Genomic DNA, 6,000 nt, shown 5'->3' with positions numbered 1-6,000 from the left:
GGGTTCTTTCCAGCTTCTGGCTATTATAAATAAGGCTGCTATGAACATAGTGGAGCACGTGTCTTTTTTATATGTTGGGGCATCTTTTGGGTATATGCCCAAGAGAGGTATAGCTGGATCCTCAGGCAGTTCAATGTCCAATTTTCTGAGGAACCTCCAGACTGATTTCCAGAATGGTTGAACCAGTCTGCAATCCCACCAACAATGGAGGAGTGTTCCTCTTTCTCTGCATCTTCCCCAGCATTTGCTGAATTAAATTTCTTATTAAAAATTATACATCTTGCCAAGTTGTGGCGGCATGCACCTCTAATCTCAACATCCATGAGGCAAAGGCAGGTAGATTTCTATGAGTTCAAAGCATGGTCTACAAAAAAGAGTTCCAGGACACCCAAAAATACATAGAGAAACCCTATCTCCCCAAAAAATACACGTCTCTAAGTTGATTTGAAATTCTTAGTGCAGTTTACTTCTAAAACCACATTTACATTTGGTACTTGTGTACCAAGATATGAGCTCTCAGCTGTTCCTGCTGCAGTGCCCCTTGCTTTGTCACCGTGGACTCAACCCCTCAAACCACACACCCACTCAAATACTCTTACACATTTCCTTGGTCATAGTTTCATCACAGTGATAGAAAAGTAACTAAGACAATGTGTTGGGAGCGATGCCCTTGAAGCCCTCCATTGTTGATGTTATTATTATGGTTAGAATTAAGTATGACTGGGTTCATGGAACATTCCCAGCCAGCTGCAGAAGACTAATACAAATCTGGTGGTCAAAATGAATAATAACATCTGACGCATTAATGTGATGACCTGTAACTTTCTGAAAAACCAACGTCCTGCTGACTAATAGATATGACAAACCTATGACCTTTCTGACAACCTGTCAACATCAGCCTATTCCCTGACCACACGAATACTGTGTCCTTAGCCTGCGGAAATGTTTCATACCCCCCCCGTTACCCATGTATGATATAAATTCAGCCTTGGGGAAAAATAAAATTGTCGCCTTGATCAGACTCTTGTCTTGGCGTCCTTCTTTGTGTCCTTTGTCCCCCATTCTTTTCCAGGTACCACCCAGCACCCTTCGTTTACAAATACAATGGATTATTCTGACAAAAAAGAAACAGGGATACATCTAAATTAAATGATATCATATATTAAATGTGTTTAATGCACATCAACATACATTCCATCTGAACACTGCACATACGTATTCTTCTCAGTAGCCCATAGAACAAACTTTCTTTCTTTTTTATTGGATATTTTATTTATTTATATTTCAAATGTCATTTTCTTTCCTGATTTCCCCCAGCAAGCCCCCTCTCACATCCCCCCTTCTCCTGTTTCTATACGAGTACCCCCCCACCTACCCATTCCCATCTCACCACCCTGGTATTTCCCTACACTAGGTCATCAAGCCTTCACAGGACCAAGGGATTCTCTACCCATTGATGTCAGATAAGGCCATCCTCTGACACATATTCAGCCATGGGTCCCTCCATGGTTGGTTGTTTAGTCCCAGGGATCTCTGAAGGTTCTGGAGTGGATCAAAGAACTTGCTCTAAAACAAATTACATTATATTAATCAAGTCTTTAAAAATATATAAAAGTTGATATTTGTTTTTATATTCTATTATACCATAAAACAGTAAAATTGAAAACTCAATAGCAAAAAAAAATACAAAACTCTCTGTTTCTCTTTCTCTTTCTCTGTCTCTCTTTGTCTCTGTCTCTCTGCCTCTCTCTCTCTCATACACACACACACACACACACACACACACACACACACAGAATGAATATATACTATTGAAGAAATCATGAAGCAAATCAAAACATTTCCGGAATCAGAGAAAAGTGTGAATATAGTGTATCAAAGCACTTGTAAGGAGGAAGTGTAGAGCTGCGCTTGAAACCCTGAGCTCTTCAATGCTGTAGTGCTAAGCCCAAGGGCCTTAGAGAAACAAGAACAAGACACACCCCAAATTAGAAAGAAATAACTAGATTAAGCACAAAATTAATGAAACCAGAAAAACTAATAAATATATAGAACATCAATAAGAGAGAGTTGGTTCTTTAAAAAGATTTTTTTAAAAAAATAGAACATTCAAATAAATAAAATTAGAGGTAAAATTTATGGTATTTGTGCTTCCATAAGAATTTTAGGACTTTTTTTCCTATTTCTATGAACAATGTCATGGAACTTTTAACGGAAATTGAAGTAAATGTACAGATTGCTTTTAGCAGGATAATCTTCACAATAGCAATTCTACTAATCCATGAGCATGGGAGTCCTCCTTTTCCAGTGTTTTCCTTGGCTTCTTTCTTCAGTGTATTTTTTTAACATTTATTTACTGTATGCTTATATATTTGTCACAGGACATTATAGCAAAATCATTGACAACAGAGGGAAATGTGAGAGAGCTGGTTCTTTCCTTTCCCCATCTGCATGTTAGTGGTCAAACCCAAGTCTTCAAGTTTATTTGCAATTGCCATTACCTGATCTACCACCCAGCTGTTCCTCTTTATCACAGGGGTCTTTTACTTTTTTGGTTAAGTTTATTCTTAGGCAGTTAATAACATTTCAATAAATAAATAAAGTGATTTATTTCCCTAAAATATAAATAAGTAAAATAGAAGTTCTTGGGGGCTAGAGAAATGACTCAATGGTTAAGAGCTCTGAGCACTGGCTGCTTTTCCAAAAGACGCAGAATGAGTCGCAAGCACTCGTGTGGGAGCTCATGACCATCTGTCACTCCAATGCCAGAAATATGACACCTTCTGGCCTCTATGTGTACATGTTGTACAGCTGTACACATAGCACAATACCCTTATATATGTAAAAACATTTTAAAAAGAAATTTTATTTTGAAGACAGCTTAAATATAGGGAAGTATTATCTATCGGCATTAGAAGTAGCAATTTGAGAGCAAGAAAAATATGCTCTATTTGTTATTTATCTATGAGTAATTTATTTAAAAATAAAAGAAAGATCATAAAATCACCTTGTATCATTACTTAACTTCACATCTAGGCAATGTCTATAAACACACGGCTAACATAATATGTAAGATCCAGCAGTCTGCCTTCCAAGCCCAGGAGTATAAATGGTGTCATGGTTGGGTTTCTTACATGGGTCCCGGACCTCAAACTCGGTTCTTCATCTTCACCAACTGGGCCATTTCCCAAAGCCATAGGTTCCACTGTTTATGCTGAGAGACATTGTCATTATATCTGCTGGAGCTTCAGGTTCCCTAACCTCAGTTGTAGCTAAAAGGGTGAGGAAAAAAATATTTAAGGGAATTATTTTCCTGAATAATCCTGGTATATATCTACCCAGAATTCTAAAATGGTATTCTATTAGCAAAATATATCTTCCCAAAATTCACTTATCAATATCCTAATCTGGAAGAGGACAGTATTAGGGTATGGGGCCTACAGGACAGGACAAAGTTATGGAAGTGACAGTTCATAATGGGATTACTGACCTAATCGAAAATATTCTAGCATGTTTAAATATTCCTGTTATATGTAATACCAGGGAAATAATGGCTACAAAGGAAGACGGAGTCCAGAAAACCTCACTCTGTGGCTGCCTTGTTTGTTTAAACACTTGCCTTCAGAAACAGGGAAAACAAAAACTCAGATTGTTAAAGCATCCATCTACAGTAGTCTTTAAAGCAGTAAAATTACCTCTTCTTGACTGAAAGTTATAGACTCACATCTGAATGCCACAAATTTATATGACAACATTTCATGCATATGTAAAAATTGAATTGTTTAATTAAGAAATTGAGGTTCACAGTTAGCTGTGAATTTCATATCCTGACTTGGACATTTGCTGACTATCAACACTAGTAGAGCCCTTGTATTAATATGCTTTTAATATAAACCCATTAACTTTTTAATTAGTTAGCTCACATTTTCAGGTTACTGAGATATCATTGGTACATCTGCACATATGTACACACTGGCATAATAATGCGTATATGTACAAATGTGCATGTGTGCATTTATATAAGATTATTACATTGTGAAGCTGATGTAAGACAAGTGTGAATCTATTGGTAATCTTTTCTTATTGAAAACAATTTTCTTTCATAATATATTCTGATTATTGTTCCCTTCCCTCTAACTTGGCCCATATACTCCATACCTCACTACCCAGCCCTATTCAAACAATTTCCACTCTCATTCATTAGAAAACAGTCATATAATAATAATAATCATCATCACAAAATGAAACCAAACTAGAATAGGAAAAAACAAACAAACAAAAAATATAGGAAAAACAAGAGCTAAAGAACATGCATAAGAAGCACATAGAGACCCAGAAACATCCAGTGAGATTCTTGTGATTCTGTGTGCTAACATTCCTTGGGGATTTAGTGATTCTTTGTCAGTTTTAGGGGTTTTTGATTTTGTGTTAGGGATGACTTAATAGCAACTTAAAGATGCCATAGTGTCATGAATATTTCTTTAAAAATATTTCTTTAAAAACATCTGGGAATCTGATTCCTCGATTGCAAAAACTCATAATTCCTTCCTAGTGATAAATGCCAGATCATCATTTACTTATGTCATGATTGATAAAAGCCAGGAGCATGTGAGAGAGTGTAGGAAAAAGCTATATCTCTCTAGAAATTATGGATGTCTTAAAACCCTAAAGCACAATATGATATAATACAGACCTAGACCACGGTGTTTTCCAGAGTCCACTGAATGGCACCAGGAGGGTAGAGCACAGGACTGCATGAAGCACCTTGAACAGAATAAGTACAGCTACCTTGCACCTTTTTGATACACCTAAGTAAGGGGAACTGATTTCATGCATATACATGGCTCATCTGCCATTGTGAACAAGATGATCTTGATCAGCAGTATCAGAAGACAAGAGAAAACCCCAGTGTTATTTTATTTAATCTGACATAGTTTTGTGAATACATGAACAATATAGGACAAAATTGCCCCAATTAGAAAAGTTTGTCGGTTCATCCCACATAATGAAGAACACTAAACATTTACGAAGTTAACAGATATATTTAAACATTTTTACATAAAAAAAACCTACTACAATGATGGCATTTCATTGAAATTTTGGATGTAATAGTAGCTGCAAGACAGGGAATACAGGTATTGCATATAAGTGATAATTCTGGGCACCAATCCCAACCCTAATGTAAAATTATCCAACTTTATGGTCTCTTCAGTCTTCCCTACTTGCCACTAATAAGTAAATTGGCTCTTGGGTTTGGCTATAATACAGAAATGTCATAGAGATCCCAGAATGGTGGCAATTTTCAGACTAATAACTAAAATGAGGAAAATAACAGGACCCTTTTGGGTAATTCAAAAAATATGCTTTAGCACATAAGATCTTATAGAAGTCTAACATCTGAGGAAATTAAAGCAGTGGCTCTCCCCCAGCAATAAAAGAAAGGATTTTATTTCACTTAATGCTTCTCCCAAATGATCAATTTTCTACCACAATGAAAGATATAAGAAGTTCTAAAATTTTGACTCTGCTTTAAAATGCCCACATTTATGAGATCTTTCAGTCTCTCATGTCCAACTGATACTTTTGCTGAGTCAATGACCAGATATTTTCTTTGTGTCACTTCATTTAAGAGAGAACTAAGTTGGACTGATATCATTTTCTCCCTAGAGTCCAGCTGGAAAACATCCATTATATCTTTGTCTAAAATTGACATGGTTACTTGGTGTTCAAATGGAAACCTTCATGTAACTGGGTAGCCAATTGAAATGTACATACTACATGTGTCTGTTCATATGCACAGATATATAACATGCACACAATTCGTCACAAAGCTTGATTGTCTGGACATAAATTCTCTTAGATAAAAAGAGATGCAGTGTTCATGGACATATCTTTTAACTGGTTAAAGGTAAGGGGAACTATGGAAGAAATGTAGTGCTTTGTGTTGGAAATCATAGGGAACCATACCTTGTTATTATAGGTAAAATGGCCTAGAAAATG

The 6,000-nt window shown here is 36.2% G+C and overlaps 1 long non-coding RNA gene across 2 annotated transcripts in view; it reads right to left on the bottom strand.

The window, feature by feature from the left end:
* Positions 1 to 1,385: 1,385 nt before the first annotated feature.
* The window catches only part of LOC102548002 (uncharacterized), a 46,318-nt gene continuing 41,703 nt past the window's right edge, over positions 1,386 to 6,000 (bottom strand). Inside the window, exons 4-6 of one of the 2 annotated variants that reach the window (XR_360436.5) lie at positions 4,694 to 4,764; positions 3,135 to 3,272; positions 1,386 to 1,566 (exon numbers count right to left, since the gene is read on the bottom strand). This is a non-coding gene — a long non-coding RNA (uncharacterized LOC102548002). The remainder of the gene's footprint in view (positions 1,567 to 3,134; positions 3,273 to 4,693; positions 4,765 to 6,000) is intronic. The other variant, XR_005494797.2, reaches the window with a different exon arrangement.

This window comes from Rattus norvegicus, chromosome 16, assembly GCF_036323735.1.
Source record: "Rattus norvegicus strain BN/NHsdMcwi chromosome 16, GRCr8, whole genome shotgun sequence".
Classification (NCBI taxonomy): domain Eukaryota; kingdom Metazoa; phylum Chordata; class Mammalia; order Rodentia; family Muridae; genus Rattus; species Rattus norvegicus.
This window is presented reverse-complemented; position numbering and strand designations above follow the sequence as displayed.